This window comes from Podarcis gaigeae, assembly GCF_964106915.1.
Source record: "Podarcis gaigeae genome assembly, chromosome: 7".
Taxonomy (NCBI): domain Eukaryota; kingdom Metazoa; phylum Chordata; class Lepidosauria; order Squamata; family Lacertidae; genus Podarcis; species Podarcis gaigeae.
Genome location: NC_139683.1, coordinates 38,458,057 through 38,479,893, shown reverse-complemented (window position 1 = coordinate 38,479,893; position 21,837 = coordinate 38,458,057). Strand labels below are relative to the sequence as shown.

The window sequence follows — 21,837 nt, the reverse complement described above, 5'->3', positions numbered from 1 at the left end:
TGGAAGTTTATGAAGAAAAATTTGGAAGGAATGGGAGTGGGGCGGGGGTTTCAAAATGGGATTGAGGCAATTTATTCAGAGCAAAAGGCAAAATTGATAGTGAACAATGTGGTGACAGAAGAGTTTAAGATTGAAAAAGGAACACGACAAGGTTGTCCTATATCCCCTTTGCTATTTATATCAGTCCTGGAAGTGCTCTTAAATATGATTAGAGGAGACCGGTTGGTGGAAGGTATTCAGGTCGGAGCGAAACAGTATAAACTTAAAGCATTTGCAGATGACCTAGTATTGACCCTACAGGAGCCAGAGCCTAGTACCAAAAGGGTAATGCAACTGATTTATGAGTTTGGTCGGGTGGCGGGATTTAAACTTAATAAGAAAAAAACCAAGGTTTTGGGGAAAAAATTGACTTCTTTAGAATCAGAAAGGTTTCAGAAAGAGACAGAATTAAATGTGGTTAAAAAAGTAAAATACCTAGGGGTAAACATAACAGCAAAGAATATGAATTTATTTAAAGATAATTATGAAAAATGTTGGTCTGAAATTAAGAGGGAACTAGAAGTTTGGTCAAGTTTGAAACTTTCCTTGTCAGGACGTATTGCTGCTATTAAGATGAATGTATTGCCAAAAATGTTGTTTTTGTTTCAAACTTTGCAGATTGTGGACAAAATGGGGTGTTTTGAGAGGTGGCAGAGAGATATTTCTAAATTTGTCTGGCAGGGCAAAAAGCCCAGAATCAAGTTCAAGATATTAACTGATGCTAAAGAAAGAGGGGGCTTTGCCCTGCCAGACTTAAAGTTGTATTATGAAGCAGCAGCTTTCTGCTGGTTGAAAGACCGGCTACTTCTTGAAAACACCGATGTTCTAGATTTGGAAGGATTTAACAATGCTTTTGGTTGGCATGCATATCTGTGGTATGACAAGGTTAAAATACATAAGGCTTTCAAGAACCATGTTGTCAGAAAAGCAGTCTTCAATGTCTGGTTAAAATATAAAGATTTATTGGAAAATAAGACCCCAAGGTGGTTATCACCAATGGAGGCTAAGGCCCCGAGAAGACTCAATATGGAGGCCAAATGGCCGAAATATTGGGAAATAATAGAAAAAGTCGGAGACAATTGGAGGTTGCAGAGCTTGGAGAAATTAAAGGGGAAAGTGCAAGATTGGTTACATTATGCTCTGATTAAAGAAGCTTTTAAGTTAGATAAAAAGTTAGGATTCCAGGTGGAAAAATCAAAGTTAGAAACAGAACTGTTAGAACCCAGCTCGAAGATGCTTTCAAGAATGTATAACCTGCTGCTAAAATGGAATACACAGGATGAAACTGTTAAATCAGCTATGATAAAATGGGCACAGGACATAGGGTATAACATTATGTTTGCGGACTGGGAAAAGTTATGGACCACAGGTTTAAGATTTACGGCATGTAATGCCTTGAAAGAAAACATTATGAAAATGATATACAGGTGGTACATAACTCCAATCAAGCTTGCAAGGATATATCATGTGTCTGACAATAAATGTTGGAAGTGTAAAGAAGCTGAAGGAACATTCTTTCACCTCTGGTGGACTTGCCCTAGAGTGAAGGCTTTCTGGGAAATGATATATAATGAGCTGAAAAAGGTATTTAAGTATACCTTCCCTAAGAAACCAGAGGCCTTTCTTTTAGGCATTGTCGGCCAGAGTGTGCATAAGAAGGATCGAACCTTTTTTATGTATGCTACAACAGCAGCAAGGATACTTATTGCCAAAAGCTGGAAAACTCAAGACTTGCCCACACTGGAAGAATGGCAGATGCAACTGATGGACTATATGGAATTGGCGGAGATGACTAGCAGAATCCGAGATCTGGGAGAAGAACTGGTGGAGGAGGAATGGAAGAAATTTAAGGACTATCTACAAAAATATTGTAAATTGTATGAATGTTAAGAAAGATGTAAGATTAATAATAGAATGGTTCCAACAAATTAGCTACAAAGAATACAAAGTTAATTGCAATTGAAAGAAAAGACAAATTTTGGACAAATTGTCAGAATCAAGTTTCCAAAAGAGTGATTTAAATTCTAAGATTTGAGTTTTAATATTGGAAAAATATATTATATGAATTGAAACAAGTTAATAATTTGCTAGTAAAATTTATGAGTTTAGGACGCAGGAACAAGAGATGTGAGGAAGTCCAAAGATGAGAATGAAATGTGGATATTGGAAAATAGTATGTTATTATGTATGTTTTTTTATTGTGTAAAATTTAATAAACATTATTATAAAAAAAAACAAAAACATATTGCACTATAACATATTGGGTCACAGAAAACCAGTTATTGACTAAGGAGTAAAGGTAGGAATTGTGGCAAGATATGCATGTTAAAGGATCATCCTGCAATACGTAAACCTTAGTAACATGTCATGTTTACAATATTGAATCCTAGCACTGTAAAAGCTCTTCCATTGGACCTGCCATTTAGTTCTACAATTATTTAGTATAATTAGGTCTTTAACATCCCTTGAGAGACAGCCAAATTTAAATAACAATTTGACACACAGCTGTGAGGCATTTGCGAGCTTTTTTGCGGAGAAGTTCTTTTTGCTCCGCCATGACCTCCCTGCCAATTTGAATACAATAAAGGAACTGGAGGCCCCTCGACTGTCCTCGGGCCCAGTATTGGACCCCAGCCGATGTGGACAGACTCCTCTGAGCTGGAAAGCCCACCACCTGTCCTCTTGACCCGTGCCTGTCTTGGCTGATTAGAGCGTGTCCAGACGAGGTGCATGCCCCGCTAGGAGATATCATCAATTTGTCCCTTGGCACATGGACATTCCCAGGGGAACTGAAGGAGGCAGTGGTGCGCCCGCTCTTAAAGAAAACATCATTAGATCCTTTAGATTTAACCAATTACCGCCCGGTTTCAAATCTTCCGTTCCTGGGTAAGGTGATTGAGAGAGCAGTTGCTGAACAGCTTGGTGGGTTTCTGGATGAAACATTGGCTCTGGATCCATTCCAGTCCGGCTTCCGTGCTGGTCATGGGACCGAGACGGCTCTGGTCGCCCTAACAGATGATCTCCGTAGGCAGCTAGATCAAGGCGGGTCGGGGCTGCTGATTCTTCTAGACCTGTCAGCAGCCTTCGACATGGTCGATCATGAACTCCTGGACCACCGCCTTGCCGACGTGGGGATCCAGGGCACAGTCCTTCAATGGCTGTGCTTGTTTCTCTCTGGTCGGGGACAGAGGGTGGCTCTTGGGGGGGAATAGTCATCGCGCCACTCCTTGGTGTGTGGAGTGCCTCAGGGTGCGATACTCTCCCCGATGCTTTTCAACATCTTTATGCGCCCCCTCGCCCAGCTTGTCCGGAGTTTTGGGCTGGGTTGCCATCAGTATGCTGATGACACCCAACTCTATCTGTTGATGGATGGCCATCCTGACTCGGCCCCAGACACACTGATCAGATGTTTGGATGCTGTGGCTGGATGGTTACGTGGGAGCTGGTTGAAGCTAAATCCTTCGAAAACAGAGGTCCTGTGGCTGGGACGGGACTATATGGGATTGAGGGGGGCAACTCCCATCTCTTGAGGGGGTGCAGTTAGTGCCAGCATCGTCTGTTAAGAGTTTGGGTGTAATCTTCGACACCTCCCTTTCCATGGAGGCGCAGATTACAGCTATAACAAAGGCGGCATTTTTTCATCTCCCCAAGCTAAGCAATTGGATCCTTACCTGTCTTGCCCTGACCTAGCCACTGTGATCCACGCGACAGTCACCTCCAGACTGGATTATTGTAACTCGCTCTATGTGGGGCTGCCCTTGAGACTGAGCCAGAAACTCCAGCGGGTGCAGAATGCTGCGGCGAGACTCCTTACGGGGTCCTTGCTGCGAGATCACATTCACCCGGTGCTATACCAGCTGCACTGGCTCCAGGTGGAGTACAGGATCAGGTTTAAGGTGCTGGTTTTAACCTTTAAAGCCCTATACGGCCTAGCACCCTCGTACCTACAGGACCGCCTCTCCTGGTATGTCCCACAGAGATACTTACGGTCTTCAAATAAAAACATCTTGAAGGTCCCAGGCCACAGAGAGGTTTGGCTGGCCTCAGCTAGAGCCAGGGCATTTCGGCTGTGGCTCCGATCTGATGAAACGCTCTGTCACAAGAGACTAGGGCCCTGCAGGACTTGACATCTTTCCGCAGGGCCTGCAAGACAGAGCTGTTCCACCAGGACTTTGGGAGGGCACAGCCTGACTCCCTCCTTCGGCAATCTTTGCGGAACTCTGGCCCAATGGTTGCCATTGGTTTGATTTGAGTTAATTTTATAATGAATGATTTTAGAGTGTTGTGTTGTTCTGTTGTTCTGTTGTACTGTTTTATTGTTGTTAGCCGCCCTGAGCCGGGCTTCGGCTGGGGAGGGAGGGATATAAATAAAATTTATTATTATTGTTATAGTTATTGTTATTGTTAATTCTACAGCAGCATGTGTATGTGGATTTCATTAAGACCTACTAGGTTTGAATACTGAATCTCAAGTAATCATCCTCAGTAATCAATCCTACTCTAATAAACTTGACCAGCTACTTGTGCTCTAGGCATTGTCTAAGATCTCCAATACAATCTGTTTGATTGATTGATTGGTTAAATTCTGCCATGCTGATTTTTCTGCAGGCAGCTCATCAAAAAGCTTCTTCACTCGTTGCTCTTGCAGTATGCTTTGCTTTCTCAGGAGCTCCAGAAATTCCAGGTTGACATGCTTTGACATCAAAGGGTCTCCGGCTTTCGGTACATGTTCAATATTGTCAGGTGGGGGTCCAACATGCATTTGTCAGTTATGTCAGAGCAATACTGTAATCACATAGACATATGGTGGTCTTAAAGTTTATTTCTCAAAAAAACATGAAAGTGATATGAAAGTAGCCAAGACAAATGTGCCACAGAAGCCCACCAACCCTTGCAAAAGCCGAATAGGTAAAGGTTCTTTTGGCATGTGGGTGGAGGAAATAAAAAGGCACCTGTTAGGATGGGTAGTGCAGAAGGCAGCAATGCCAACAAGAAGAAAACCCAGAGCCACTGATTGTATTTATGCCCCCAGTCATCATCTATGCTGAGTACTACAATGGCAACAGGAATTTAGGAGGAAAAAACTGCCAGGCAGTGACATCCCCATGTCATAAGTGTGAAGGCAGACAGGAAGGCCCTGGCACAGGGCAGATTGCCGTTTTATCAGTTTTAATTGCACAGCCTAAATTTGGCTCATCAACCCTTATGCCGCAGCTCCCACTGGCCAAATGGACCCTTTCTCCACAGTCTATCTCAACACCTGAATGTTTTAGAACGAATGGCTTTGGACAGGGAAGCAACTAAGAAAATGAGAGATTGCAAAGGACTAGAAGGATCACTTCTCTTTTATCTTTATATCATTTTGCTGTTCCTTCCTTTCCTTGGTACAGCCTATTCAGGAGACGCTATCTGCTTCTCCAATATGGAGGTAAGATGGTAGTGAAGGCAGCAGAAAGAATATGGGAAATAACGGCTTCAAAATTTTACAACTGGGATAAATCATTACAACTGGGATAAATATTCAGATATATGATTGAGGGAAGGGGGTTTTTTCTTTGTAATCCAATAGCTGAGGGTTTTGTGGGGGAACGAACCAGTGTATTGCATGACTTCTACTTATCTGCAGGTAGAGGTAGAGTGGGGAAGGTAGTGGCAAGGTGGGTGTGATTAAAACACATCAATGGAGCCACTCCACTGATCCTGGTTGTTTGTTTATACCATGTTGACCTCGCTTCCAACTTGCCTTTCCCCCTCTACCTCCTGTTAAGCAGCAGCAATGTGACCAGTCAGAGGTCAGGTGAGCAGCAGTACCCCTTCACACTCTGAAACTGCTGTAACCAATCATGGTGCAATGCAGTGGCATGTAAGAAAATGTCTCCTGCAGTTGCTATGCCTCCTTAATTGCTAGGTACACCCACACCTCCAACTATGTTGGCGTGGTTTTGAAATGGGCTGGAACACCCCATTAAGGTGTTATCCACCCTGCATTGTTGAAACTCTCACTATGTGGGCAGTGAGAACTTCAATCAATGATGCTATTAGGATGACAAGAATGGAGCCACTTCTGAATGAATACCACACAAAAATTGCAACAAGTACGATTGATTTCCCATGACTGCTTATTTTGTGTAGATATTTCTGCAGCTTCCATTATTCTAGCATCATTATTTTAGTAAAAAGAACTAGTCACTTTCAGGAATTTTGTCAAAAAGCAGGATATGAATCTAAATAAATTAAATAAACCATTTAAAGATTAAGAAGCATACTGTGACCAAATTTTTACTGTATTTTTCGCTCCATAAGATGTACCTGACTATAAGAGGGACCTAGTTTTTAGAGGAGGAAAAAAAGTAGAAAAATATTATGCACAGAGCGTGTAAGCGGATCTCGATTTTCTTGATTTAAAGCAAGCAAAGCAAGAGCTGCTTACACGGCTTCTGTCCCGCTTTGCACAGCTCTCACTGTGGTTGCTCATTCCTTCAGCGGCATCCCTCAGCTTGCGACTGCAGCCTCAGCCGAGGGATCCCTTTGCCGTCCAGTGCTTTCGCGACATCAAACGTGCAGACATTTGGCCACTTCATGAGAAAAGAAGACTCCCTGGAAAAGTCCCTGATGTTGGGAAAGATTGAGGGCACAAGGAGAAGGAGACGACAGAGGACGAGATGGTTGCACAGTGTTCTCGAAGCTACCAGCATGAGTCTGACTCAACTGTGGGAGGCAGTGGAAGACAGGAGTGCCTGGCATGCTCTGGTCCATGGGGTCACGAGGAGTCGGACAGCACTAAATGACTAAACAACAACGACAATATGCTCCAGCATTCTGGATGCTAGGTTGTCATCCACACGGATCAAGACTTTCTCTGTGATGGTCCCTTAATGAATGAAGGGATTTCTCCTCTCGTAGAATGTTCCTTCCTTGCTTGCTTTTGAGCACAGGTGGAAACATTTTGGCCCAGTCTTTGAGTGAGCTAAAACTGTGTTTTGCTGTTTTAGTCTACTTTAAGCTTTTATATAGGGTTGAGCCCTTGATACAGTTTAATTTTTCTGAGACTTTTTTAATTTAAAGAGTAGTATCCCCCTTCTGTACAGAGTGTTACCAATATGAGAGCTATCCAGGGCCTGGAGAATTTTTGTTCCCCGTCCCTAAGAGCTCCAGCTTCAGGCATCTTCAGACCATTCTCTGAATCACTTTCTACCAAGTGAGAAAGCTTGAGACCTGTGGGAAGCATTGAGAACATATAAAGAGTCCTATGGATCAGGCCAAAGGCCTCTGTATTAGACAATACTGTTTCCCACAGTGTCCACCTAAATTAGGACCCGACCCCCGCGATGTGGAAAGAATACACAGGACACGTTATATAAGGTTAATGGGCAAGGAAAGGCCACAACTTTATTGATTACAGCAGTGAAAAGGTATTGGCTTAGGCATTGGATCTCTCAAGCAAGTGGGTTTATTCACCAGTAGGTGGAGCCTGTTGATGCTAATCCAACTATAGGCTCACCCCTGATGTCACCGAGGGTCGTGCCATGGCCTCCTGCCAAGCAGGCATTGGACAGAATACACGACCACCAGATTCCTTTAACGGAATACCCAAAAATTGAAGGCATAGGCGATGGCCACACCTAGCTCTTTGACACACCACAACACATTATTCCAATGCCTAACCTACCCACCAATACCACAAAAGTTGTGACGATTGCTACGAGGTAGGCGAATAAACCAAAAAGCCTAATGCCAAATGGAAAAACTCCTACCAGGCCCCCTAGACAACCAGGGCGACCAACCTAAGGTCCATAGCAAGGCCAATGACCTAAGCCCTAACTCAAAGGGAGTGGAGGGTGGGTGACTCGCGGCGAGACGACGAAGAATGAGGCCGGGGAGAGGCTGGCACCGCAGCAAAAGGCTGCTGAACACGCCCCCTCTCAGGCACCTGGTTGGATGCCTGCCGAGGGGCATGGGCACCAGCCAGGTGAGGTGGAGGCAGGGGGCTAACGCCCCCTGCTAGGGGCGGTGCTCGGGCTCCCGCCCACAACCACTCCCCTCTCTTGCAGGTAGGAGAGTCTTTACAGATGCTTCAGGGTACAGACACTTCAGGTTACAGACTCCGCTAACCCAGAAATAGTACCTAAGGTTAAGAACTTTGCTTCAGGATGAGAACAGAAATTCAACGCAGCCTGCTGCAGGAATGCATTGGGGTCCAGAGATCATAGTTTGACAACCGGGTCAGCCCGGCAATAAATGGAACTGCAAACCCATTGGGAAGCCACTTTTGACCTCCATAGCAACTATAGTGGTACCTCAGGTTAAGAACTTAATTCATTCTGGAGGTCCGTTCTTAACCTGAAACTGTTCTTAACCTGAGGTACCACCTAAGCTAATGAGGACTCCTTTTCCCCCTGCACCGCCATGGTGCGATTTCTGTTCTCATCCTGAAGCAAAGTTCTGTAACCTGAAGCGTCTGTAAGCCAAGGTACCACTGTACATAGTTGCTAATTGTGTCTGTGAGGGGTAAACAAATTCTCCAGGTTTCTTTTTGGAGAAGAAGCATACTTAAAATGTGGTTTAAATGTTTATGCAGCCACAGCTGACCCTTTCTTTTGTAATCTGTCTTATTTATTTATTTTATCATTTATTTATATACCACCCTATACCTGGAGGCCTCAGGGCGGTTCACAGAACCGCCTTAGTTTCATACTTCATAAAAAGGTTTGTTTTTCTCCGGAATCAATTCAGTACTTAACCTGAGGTACCACTGTACGTAAATAAATAGCCATGCCTTTGTTTCAATCCTTATGTAGCCAACCCAAACTTGTAGCTGTTGTGACTCTGAGGGGGGTTCAGAGGTCCAGTCCTGCCTGATTCACTGTGGCAACTATTGTTCCAGTGCTTCAAGCCTGAAATTCTGATCCCGTCCTATGAAATTATAGTGACTCATAAGGAAGAATTATTGCTATGAAAGAAACTTTCACTCAACATGCCATATCTTTCCATATATATCTACAATATGAGCATAAAACTTCCTTGGCTTTTTCCAAATTTTGCTATCAGGACCAGTTTCTTGTTGCTTATTCATCTTCTTGTAAACATATAGCCCAAATGAGCAAGCACAGCCAACAAATATATACCTATCATTAATGAACAAAGCAAAATCAGAAGCTTACGAAACCACCAAGGCTGAACCACTGAGCTCAGGTATTCTTCTAAATAAGGAAAACTAATCAAGTTTTGCAACATTTGAGTAAACCAGCTCATTGTTTCCTGATCTGAAGCACCAAGCGTATGCCAATGAAATAAATATATGAAGTGAAATTTTCTTCAGTTGTGATGCTATTTCCCCCACTGTTTACCTGTAAAACAGAAAATGCAGTACATTGGTTTGATCTGTCATCCCAGAAACATTATTGAATACATGAAAATCTCATGCTGCCTAATATTTTCCTAGTTTTCCTTACTGTAACTTGCCAAGTTGTCGTATTGTGTTTCCAATGTCCATCATGGAGACTTCCAAAATTACAAATATATGACTCCATCATTTATCTGTTGTAAAGCAAGCTGGTTTCATTCCACTGCTGAAGGTTTTTGTTTGTTTTGTTTTGTTTTTTGCATTTTCAAAAACAGCAACAGAGAGCATCTTTTATCCAACATAGGCATGATGCCTTGAAGTAAAGTTGAAGGTCTGGCAGGGCAAACCTCTTTCTTTTCATCAATCATAATTTTAAATTTTACTCTGGGCTTCATTCCCTGCCATATGAACTTGAATACTTTTTTCTGCCACTCTATGAAACATCAAATATCATTTATATTTGGAAGGACATTCATTTTGATGGCAAAAACAGTGATAGCTTCATTGTCTCCCATATTTCCAAATCTTTCTTTCTTTCTAAGCTTTTACATAGTTGTCTTGATAGATATTCTTTATTTTTTTAGCAGCATCTTGATTTTCCCTTTATTTTGTTTGCAGCCAGCCAATTTTACAAATCTACTTATCCCTTCTGTCACCTCCAGTATGCTCATTCTGGGTTGTTCTAAGGTTAATACGATATCATCCGCGAATGCTTTCAATTTGTAATTTTGCTGGCCCACTGTTATTCCATTAATTTTATTGTTAATTCTTATATTTTGAGCCAGTACTTCTAATATTAATATAAATAACAGCGGGGACATTGAGCAACCTTGCCTCATCCCTTTATATATCATACATTTTTCTGATGTGTTGTTTACAATTATATTGGCCGTCTGCTCATTATAGATTGATTTTACACTTTTTATAAAGGTCTCCCCAAACCCCACTGCTGGAGTATTAAGGAAAGTGAGAAAGGGTCACTTCTCCAAGAGCCCGGCAAGGCCCTCTGCAGCCGCAGATATATCATGTGATGTACTGAGATATTGTGGTATTTAGCTGGTAATATATTGTGATGTTATAAACCTGATATCGGCCAGCCCTAAAGCACACTGAAAGACAGACAGCATTTCTCTCTCTCTCTCTCTCTCTCTCTCTCTCTCTCTCTCTCTCTCTCTGCGGACCCCTGCATAGGATGTGACAAATAGCACAACTACTAGCACATTTGCAAACGAAGCAGGGTCCAGTATGGTTGCAAATAGAATGAGAGACTTTGATGAGATTCCTGCATTGCAGCGGGTTGACTAGATGACCCTTGGAACCCTTCCAAATCTACACTTTATGATTATCTGAACAAAAACTTTTACTTACATTCCTGGTAAGCCTAAATTGCCTTTAATTCAGTCACCTCTCTCTGGAAGCAGCAGAAGTCTTGTCTGGTGCACTTTTTCGTAGGCCAATTTCCACCCCTATGGAGACATGTCCCTTTATGTGGCAGTTTAAAGAGACTCTGATGGGTGTGCCATCTGAATGAGGAAATGAAGCATAATACTAATAATACTACTACTACTACTACTACTAATAATAATAATAATAATAATAATCCCGCCCTCCCCAGCCAAAACCGGGCTCAGAGCGGCTAACATTAAATATATAACATATTACCATAAAATCAAATGATCAATTAAAATACATCCAAATCAGAATCAAAGTGAAATCTAATCAGATGGCAACCCCCACAAATCAGGGATGGGGACCTTAAATGCTCACCAGGTCTAACTGTTTATACTGATCTTATATGAGCCTGTGAGAAAAGTTGGGGGGCCACTTTCATGCAAGGAGAGAGGGGGATACCAACCAGCATCGCCTTCTCTTTCTCTCACTTCCTCAGCCACCCTAACCTGTTGATTTGCCGCCTCCCTCCCAATCTGCCACCAAATTCAGGTTGCTGCCTCAGAAAGTTGGCTCTGTTTGCAAGGAAGGGAAAGGCCTTTCCTGAGCACTGCACCAGTCTAGGGGAAAGGGGTGAAAAACCTTCTTCTTCTTTAAAGGCAAAATAAAGTGTAAAAATAAGTGTAAACTGTGGGCAAGCAGAAAAAAAATAACCTCTCAGTCACTAGTACTTGTAAATTCATTACCATATTTACACTGGCAAGTTATTAAGTATGGATAAGATTTTTATGTTGTTGCTTTTATTAATTTTTTAGCTTTGTCAGGAGCTTGTAAATGACCTGGGATCCATTATCCCAGGCAAAGAGTTGCTTTTCTTTGGGGTAATAATGCACCACGGAGTGACTCGCCTGGCATTTGGGGAAAGGAAACGTCGGGATTTCGTAAGGATTGATGGCATCTAAGGTGTCATAAATGCACTCGATGCGAGACAAACCTCCCCCTGGTGAATTGTACACTGCGTACAGGGCACCACACATCATAAAAGCTGCTTTGGCATTCTGGCTTTTGCAGGATATGTCACAGGTATATTCCACGGCCATGGTTTCATAGTTGATTTTAGAAATGACCAGCTTTCTACCAGGATCTGGCTCTGTGTGTATTGCCCACAATCCCAGTTCATCCACAGCTAGGTCTATCTTAGTGGAAGGAAGAAGATCGTAGGCGAAGGTCTCTCCTGCTCCTGACAGAAGCAGCCAGCCAGTTACATTTCTTTTCTGAATGTCAAACTTAATTATCTCATTTAAGGAGCCAAATTTGTGATAAAACAGAAAACCGTCATATATAACATGGCCTGTCCCTTGCCAGGGAAAAGGCAGGTTAACTCTGCGAGCTGACTGTTTCTCACCACTTTCAGTAAAAGCCCGGATATTTGCAAACTCCATTACAATTTTGTTCTTTACCTCAGTTAAGAAATAGATATTTTGGGAGTTCTTCATGGGGTCCTTCATTGTGAAAAAGAGGGAGTGCTTAGAGTGCCTGCTACTTGGAAGTTGTCGCCATTTGTAATTAAGGATAACTGATGAGATCCCTTCTACAATAGCAGTCATATTGCACTATAACATATTGGGTCACAGAAAACCAGTTATTCACTAAGGAGTAAAGGTAGGAATTGTGACAAGATATGCATGTAAAAGGATCATCCTGCAATACATAAACCTTAGTAACATGTCATGTTTACAATATTGATTCCTAGCACTGTAAAAGCTCTTCCATTGGACCTGCCATTTAATTCTACAGCAGCATGCGTATGTGGATTTCATTAACACCTACTAGGTTTGAATACTGAATCTCAAGTAATCATCCTCAGTAATCAATCCTACTCTAATAAACTTGACCAGCTACTTGTGCTCTAGGCATTGTCTAAGATCTCCAATACAATCTGTTTGATTGTTTGGTTAAATTCTGCCATGCTGATTTTTCTGCAGGCAGCTCATCAAAAAGCTTCTTCACTGTTGCTCCTGCAGTATGCTTTGCTTTCTCAGGAGCTCCAGAAATTCCAGGTTGACATGCTTTGACATCAAAGGGTTTCCGGCTTTCGGTACATGTTCAATATTGTCAGGTGGGGGTCCAACATGCATTTGTCAGTTATGTCAGAGCAATACTGTAATCACATAGACATATGGTGGTCTTAACGTTTATTTCTCAAAAAAACATGAAAGTGATATGAAAGTAGCCAAGACAAATGTGCCACAGAAGCCCACCAACCCTTGCAAAGGCCGAATAGGTAAAGGTTCTATCCGGAGAGCAGAATAAACTCTTTCTTTGAATCCACCTTGGTGTCGTTTTGACTTCCTTCCTCCTGTCCAGGAGCAACGCCGAACCAATTGGTGAACTCCAAAAAGGCTACATTTCTTGTTGCATTGGCCGGGCATCCACATTCTCTGAGGACAAGGATGAAGGACCAAGACGTCACTGCTAAGTGAACAGCTGGGTCAGCGTTGGTGGCTCCAAGCGCACACCCTGCCATTTATAGGGGGAGCCCCCCATGCCGTACCTGAGTGGAGACGCAGCAGAGAGGGAAGAAAGAGACAGCAGCTGCATGGGGAAAAGGGTGCCCAAGGAAAGGGAAAGGTAGGCTCCACAGCTTGTTTTGTGGGAGTCAGGGGTCTGATCAAGCCCCGCCAGTAGGAGCAGTAGGGTGCCGCTGGGTTTAACCAGTAGAGAGCATTAGTGTGCCACTGGTTTGCCGGTAGAAGAGCAGTAAAAGTGCCACCGGTTTTGGGAAGTTTGTGGGTAAAGGGGATTGGGGAGGTGCATGGGGTTTGTATGTTTATGGGGTTTGTATGTGTGTGTATTTATTTGTGTATGGGGACACTCCAGTGAATGTTTTGAGTGGATGAGACATTGGGGCTCAGAGCCACTGACAAAGCGAAGTGTGGTCCTTGTAAGGTGCGGTTCCTAGCGACGCGAGTCCGTCTAGGCCACTAACAGGACGCGGAGAAAGGAGACTGGATGAGAAACAACTCTAGGTGGACGGAGTGTCTCAGGGCTATGGGGAAAAACAAAAAACAAAAACAAAACAAACAGCAAACTGACCCCCCCTGCAGTCTTTGCTCTTTTTGGACAATTGGAAATGTCAAGCTACAGTTGAGAAAACCCCTTTAAGCTCCTTTCTGTATTCTGGCAGTAACCAACATAGGTGCGTCCAGTTTGCTTGTATTGTATTGCCAACATGTGGGGTCCGGGAAAAAGAGATATATGCTCTGCCAACGCGCAAGAGGCACCAGGAATAGAACCCTGCATGAAGGGGTTCCCAATTCTGCCACATCTACTGTGCTACATTTTAGGGGGTTGGGAAACAGACCTTAAAACACCTAGAATCTTGCAGAGTACAAGTATATAAAAAAGGACTATTTGGTCTCTAACATTAAAAGTGACATGAGTTGCCTAGGTCAAATTTTATATTTTCATGCTAAAGGTGGGAAGGTTTCAATTACCAATACAATCATGTAATCATGTACTGGTTTCAGAATTTGAATGTCATCAATTCACTGTGCTTTGAGCTATCTGGTATCTTAATATTTTTGTTAAAAGTTTGTTTCTTATTGACTCTGTTGCATAGGTACCCTGGGTGATTTAGAAACCACTTGTTAAATGTTGATCAAAAGTAAAAATGTACAAATGTACCCCTGCAATGTGTGTGTGCTAAACACAGAAAATGGGGCCAAAGAACACTCAGGAAAATTACTAAATATTGCATGGCATGCCAGCCCCCAGAGCATGAGCAAGAGTACCTGTGTCATTTTTTAAACATATGACCTGTTTTTGTTATCATAGAGGTGGTTCTGTAAATTCGACATACTTTAACAGGTAGCAGCAAAGGGAATTTGCAATATTTGCAGACCTGTGTTTTAAAACTTAAAGGGGCGGGCAAGTTAGATTTTATTATAAATCTCAGCTCAGTTTAAAATAAGGATGAGCACACTATTTGATACCAAAATTGATTTTTGCATTACCTTTCTTCTGATATTTTTGAAATACTAAAATTTTTATTTAGAAGGGATGAACAATTGTGTCCCGAATGTTATGGGGAAGGTGTTGAAGTAGTAAGAGCTGGAGAAGGTAGAGAGAAGTAGAAAAGAAGGTGAGAGGTAGAGGGTAGAGAAGTGAGAATGTTGGAACAGGAGAAAAGTTGGGTAATGGGCTGTAAAGACGGTTGATTGTTTATGTCAGGGAAGTGCCATCAGAGCAAGAAACGGAGGCAGGGCTACCCAGCGATGCCGGAGAGGGGACGAGCAGGGGGGAAGGATTTCAGCGTAACACCCATAGAGAAGAGAGGGAGATGGAGGAATTGGTGACAGGGCTCTGAGACCCTTCCCCCGAAACTAGTGGAGAGAGCGCTGGGACGCCCCTGCCTTCCCCTTACTTGCGCAGACGCGTTCCGCGCAGAGAACATAGGAGGAGACTCGGGGTCAAACAGCTTTTATGCTGGAAGAGGTTCAAGAGACGCCCACTCTCAGATTCTGCAAGTGACTAACAGGTCATGGAGGGCGAGCTCCGACCCTAAGCATGGTTGGGGCAAGCAAACTAACTGAACTGAAGTAAGGTTACGCACAAGTAACCCCTCACAACCATTACAGTTTATGCTGATGAGTATTAATGAAAGTAATATATTAAGATGATATTATTGAGAGAGAGTTTACTAAATATAGTAAAAGCTGAATTGCATAAAGGCTGTGTGTGACCAGCGACACACTTAGTCAAAGTCTTGCATGTGCTGTTAAAATGCACTCAGATTATTGGTTGAGGTTTTCATGAGTAAAAACCAGCTTTTAAAGAATTAAGAATTATGAATATAATATATTATAGAACAGCCCTCTTTTTGGCTGGCTGGACAGCTAACCATCCATAAATTAACAGCAAGAATAGGGACCTGGAACGTTGTTTGTGCTTTTTTTCTTTTCTTTTTTTAGTATGTCCCTCCCATGAAAGATCCTCCTTGGACATCTATTAATTGAAAATTGAGATGGCTCTGAGTGTACATGGCAGGAGAGGTCTTAGGCAAAATAATTTTTATCTCCCTGTTCACATTAGGCTGTGGAAAGTGTTCCAAAACAAACATCTTATATGAGAAAAGGAGATATTGAAGTTCTTTGTGTTGATTGAACCTCCAAAGTTGTCAAATGCATTAGTGACAGCAGAATCAAGATGTTGATAGACAAATACCTCAATGCTTATTGATACAATTACCCCCCCACTAGAGGACTAGTGGGTAGATCCAACCCAATATTTGTGTGTTAATAATGTCCACAGCTTCAAAAGCAAACAAAAGCTCTATTAGAGGCTCTTTCCTTCAACTATACAATCTCACAGGAAGTGCAGAGAAAATGGAACTTGGGTTTTCAAACCAAAATGCTGAGTAAAACAGAATGTTGTGAACACTGGCCCAACTGAATGCAAAGGTGCATTATAATTTGTATGTCTGAATTACATAAATGTGCAGAATTTTATTATTACCAAACATGGTTACACTGACACAAATTCAGGCACACTCCAGTTTAATATTCCTGTAACTATTTGATAAGAATTTTGTGTGTGTGAATTCATGTAGGAAGAGTGTTGGGGTGAAATAGCAAATGTGTGTATTGGGAAACTGGGACCTTAATTCATAAAGCAAATAACACCAAGCAAGCTTCGTCCTTCAGCAGAATACACTTAAGATACAGTGTACACAAAGCTACAGTAATACACAAAAGCTACAGAGCTTTTCTCTAGTGTAAGATTTGTTTACATTCTCTGTAGCATACGCAAGCAGGACCAAAAATGCAGGAGGAATCAAATGCCACACATTTTGAAGTAGGTGAAGGCCCCACTGCCTGTATTCATTTGTTTGTGGTGTGTGCCTTTCTTTGTGGTTTCAAATATGAAAGTTATCAGGCACTTCTTCTTATCAGGGCTACTGATGTCATATGCTTTCGTAGCCTTCTCCGACCTGGTGGTGTTCCCTAATTTTTCCTAGTGCTCTAGGTCAGATATTTAGTTTCACATTATGAAAAGGAACAAGCAGGAACCTTTCCCCTAAACAGTGTCTTGGTACCTGCTCTCTCAACCCCCCCCCCCATCTGCTCAGCATAGGATTGAATTAAATAGATATGCAAAAAGTTGAGTTGCACTCTGTCTCCTTCTGTGTGTGATATATACAGATGCAGAAATGAGTTTATATTTAGTCAGCATGAGTTGCTTATTCCTCCTGTTTAATAGGAATACCCTCTCAAACTGTTATGAGATGTTTTCTTATAAGAAAATTCAGCCACATAGCAGGTATCACATAAACTATTGTTAACTGAACCACCAGTTAATTTTAACTGAACCACTGTTTCAAGCCAATTAAGTACATGAATATGTATATCAAGGATTAAATTATTTGCAGATAAAATAAAATAATAAAAGGGGGAATCTAGGAAGGACTGTCCTACAGTTTATTTAAAAGGTCAATCAACTTCCAAATACAGCCCAACAGAACCCCCTTTCACAGTGAATATTCTGCAGAAAGAATTTAAAACAGAAGCATATCTTAAGAGGCAAAGGTAGGATAATCATGGTAATATGCTACCTTTCGAGAGGATCTCATTATTTTGTGATTTAATCTCTGCTAGCAATTTGTATGTATATGCTACAATCACATTTAGCCCTGGAAGAGAGCCAGCATTTGGTACATGGTTTTTTTAAATGTGTTTTTGAGTTTTCTGTTTGTGTGAATGATTTCAGATGCCAGATCATCACCTGTGTTACCTTGTTAACGTACTTCATCTTTGTGTCACTCTCTCTCTCTCTCTCTCTCTCTCTCACACACACACACACACACACAAAAGGAGAGAGAGAGAAAGATGAGAAGGGAAAAAATAATAATGATTTTGGGATTGAAGAAATTTAGAAAGGACTTAAGAAAAGGAGGTGAAGTGGACAAAAGGACAGTACAAAAGGGTGTTTCAGCATATAAGACCATATAGTGATAAAGTGGGCGTAGCGCCTTTGGTCCTGAGGGCAGCAGAGTACAGGGATGGGAATTGGCTGAAGAAACAGAAGGCATTTATGGGGTAATGGGGCCCTTTGGATGTCCAGCAGTCCTTTGTTGGGCTCAAATTGTCGTTTTTGTGTGTGTGTTGAATATACGCTATATGGTGATTTGTGAACCTAGTAGAAATCCAAAGCCATTTGCACATGGCGAAATGTTTTTATCAAGGTAATTTTATCAAGGTAATTGTTAGACCCTGATGATGACCAACCCATAGCCTATTTGTCTGAAAAATTAACCACTACGAAACAAGGTTTGCCTCCCTGCATGCGAACAGTAGTTGCGGCTGCCACTCTGACTAAAAGAGAACTGACACGTTCACCTTTGGACAAGAAACCACGTGCGTCACTCCTCATGCTGTGCCAGCATTGTTGGACAGGAAAGGAACTTATTTTTCTATCCCAAGCAGAGATGATGAAGCGCCTAGCAGCTGACTTATACTACTCATACACCCGCAGTTGCAGCTTCGAGTTACTGCGGCTCTTAACCCGGTTACGCTACCACCTATGGGAGAGGATGGGCCTCCAACACCTGACTGCATATATTCCAGCAGGCCTGATTTGAAGAATGAAGCCAACCCCAGGCAGTATCAGATTCGACGGCTACGACTGATCTATGCAGCCTCACGCTTCTCACCGCATCAGCTCGGCGCCCACCAGACTACCGCCCTGCTGGTGCCACCCCTGAAAGCTGGCATCTCTATGCACGGCAGAAGAATCCAGCGTGGGCTAAAAGAGGACATTTTCTTTTCTTTCCCTTTGAATATATAGCTTTGTATATAGCTTTGTGGGAGGTACCCCAGGTGTTAGAAGAAGGAGGTATTAGGAAATAGATATATCCCTGTGCCCAAATGATGCAGGTAGGGCTGTGGGGGGACATGGTTTTAGCCGGGATGGTAGTCTTCTGATTTCTGGCCATCGCCGCGCCCCACCACTTAAGGTAACCCAGCGGCTAATGAGAGATTGGGGTGCCCACAACACGCAGAAATGGAAGCCTATTCTGCAAAACCGAACCAGTTGCATGGTCTGCACCCAGAACCTCTCACACTCTGTGACCTACAGATGCTTTGGGAGGAGTACCCCTCCTCCCTGTGCCTTGGAATAAGTCCTCAGTTACGGCCCTGATTTTGGCTTCCACCGGATTTTGGGCTGCGTTAAATTTGACAGAAGGAGCCTGTGGCTTTAACATCCTTGACCATGGTGTAGCTATTCGGCACCTGGCAACAGAAAGAGAGAAAGTAGCCCATGCTCCTGTCCCAACCAGGAAGGGATGGGACATGTCTTGGTTGACTGAGTGGCTTCCAAACCTTGGGTGGCTTAGAGGACTTGTAATGATGTTAATGGACTAATCTTGCTTCTTTTCTGCTCCTGTACACTCTGCTTAACGCAATGCCTGCAAAATATGATGCATAAAATGATGTTATGAATGATTCAGCCCCAGATTACAGCACTGACATGAGAATACTGGCCAGTACCTTGGGACGAGCCGAAAGGCTGTCCAAAAGAAGAGTAGGGAATGAAGGTATGGGTTTCCAAAACCCAAAAACTGACTGTGCAGGCAGTTTTAAACTGCACCAAAATCCCCATTTTTCCTTAGCTAAAATGCATAAACTCAAGCCGTTGAGTAAATCCATAACAAGAGCAAAGCTCTCTCCCTTATCAGTCCATGGTGGCAATGAGTGACCTTGCCAAGTTCCAGTACAGCAGGGATGATGCGTGTGTGCCTTATCTCATGTGCTGACCACAAAGACGCGCAGACCCACACCTGGGAATAACGCCAGAGTGTGTTCTCGGAAATTGTAACCTCTGCCCACCAGATAAGAGTAGGAAGAGGAAGATCCTTTTATGGTCAGAAGTACAGGAAGGAAGATCCTTTTATGGTTGAGAGTACCAGAGGAGGAACATATGTGATGTCAACCTGCGTACGTAGGCCGACGTGGATGGGCTATTAGAGGAAGAGTGAGAGGGTGCATGGAGGATATATAAACTGCATGAAACCTGTCATTTCTTTGGACTTGCTGGGGACTAATCACGCAAGTGCCTTCTCCTATCTGGAGAGCAAAATAAACTCTTTCTTTGAACCAACTCGGTGTCATTTTGACTTCCTTCCTCCTGTCCAGGAGCAACGCAGACCCAATTGGTGAACTACAAAAAGGCTACAGTTACATACACTTCAGGTTACATACGCTTCAGGTTACAGATTCCGCTAACCCAGAAATAGTGCTTCAGGTTACGAAATTTGCTTCAGGATGAGAACAGAAATTGTGCTCTGGCGGCGCAGCAGCAGTAGGAGGCCCTATTAGCTAAAGTGGTGCTTCAGGTTAAGAACAGTTTCAGGTTAAGTAGAGACCTCTGGAAAGAATTAAGTAGTTAACCTGAGGTACCACTGTACTACAATGGCAACAGAAATTGAAGAGGAGGAAACTGGCAGGCAGTGGCATCCCCATGTCATAAGTGTGAAGGCAGACAGGAAGGCCCTGGCACAGGGCAGATTGTCGTTTTATCAGTTTTAATTGCACAGCCTGAATTTGGCTCATCAACCCTTATGCCGCAGCTCCCACTGGCCAAATGGACCCTTTCTCCACAGTCTATCTCAACACCTGAATGTTTTAGAACGAATGGCTTTGGACAGGGAAGCAACTAAGAAAACGAGAGATTGCAAAGGACTAGAAGGATCAATTCTCTTTTATCTTTATATCATTTTGCTGTTCCTTCCTTTCCTTGGTACAGCCTATTCAGGAGAAGCTATCTGCTTCTCCAATATGGAGGTAAGATGGTAGTGAAGGCAGCAGAAAGAATATGGGAAATAACGGCTTCAAAATTTTACAACTGGGATAAATCATTACAACTGGGATAAATATTCAGATATATGATTGAGGGAAGGGGGTTATTTCTTTGTAATCCAATAACTGAGGGTTTTGTGGGGGAACGAACCAGTGTATTGCAGTGGGGAAGATAGTGGCAAGGTGGGTGTGATTTAAACACATCAATGGAGCCACTCCACTGATCCTGGTTGTTTGTTTATACCATGCTGACCTCACTTCCAACTTGCCTTTCCCCTTCTACCTCCTGTTAAGCAGCAGTACCCCTTCACATGCTGACACTGCTGTCACCCATCGTGCAATGCAGTGTCATGTAAGAAAATGTGTTCTGCAGTTGCTGTGCCTCCTTAATGGCTTGGGAAACACCCACACCTCCAACTAAGCTGGCGTGGTTTTGACATGGGGTGACACACCCCACTAAGGTGATATCCACCCTGGATTGTGGAAACTCTCACTATGTGGGCAGTGATAACTTCAATCAATGATGCTATCAGGGTGACAAGAATGGAGCGACTTGTGAATGAATACCACACAAAAATTGCAACAAGTACGATTGATTTCCCATAACTGCTTACTTGAATATTTTCTGTATATATTTCTGCAGCTTCCATTATTCTAGCATCATTATTTTAGTAAAAGGAACTAGTCACTTTGAGGAATTTTGTCAAAAAGCAGGATGTGAATCTAAATAAATTAAATAAGCCATTTAAAGATTAAGAAGCATACTGTGACCAAATTTTTACTGTATCTTTCGCTCCATAAGATGTACCTGACCATAAGAGGCACCTAGTTTTTAGAGGAGGAAAAAAAGAAGAAAAATATTATGCACAGAGCGTGTAAGTGGATCTCGATTTTCTTGCTCTAACACAAGCAAAGCAAGAGCTGCTTACATGGCTTCTGTTTCACTTTGCGCAGCTCTCACTTTGCTTCCCCTTCCCTTCAGAGGCATCCCTCAGCTCTCGACTGCAGCCACAATCGAGGCATCCCTGTTCCATTCCAGTGCTTTTGCTCCATTAAACCCACAGACATTTCCCCTTACTTTTTAGGAGTAAAAAAGTGCTTGTTATGGAGCGAAAAATATGGTATTTCCATGGCACAATCTATGTCCATGGCACCATGCAAATGACCATAATACTGTGAGGCATCATCAAGAATATCTACCTCCCAGCT

The 21,837-nt window shown here is 42.7% G+C and overlaps 1 long non-coding RNA gene and 1 pseudogene across 2 annotated transcripts in view; one reads left to right on the top strand and one right to left on the bottom strand.

Annotated features, from left to right (window-relative positions):
• Positions 1–21,837, top strand: part of LOC310848707 — a 178,061-nt gene that overhangs the window by 81,386 nt on the left and 74,838 nt on the right. The gene's annotated exons all lie outside the window — the stretch shown is intronic.
• LOC310849380 (olfactomedin-like protein 1 pseudogene) lies at positions 11,122–12,378 on the bottom strand (annotated as a pseudogene). Its single transcript has one exon. The product of its transcript is annotated as an olfactomedin-like protein 1 pseudogene (transcript).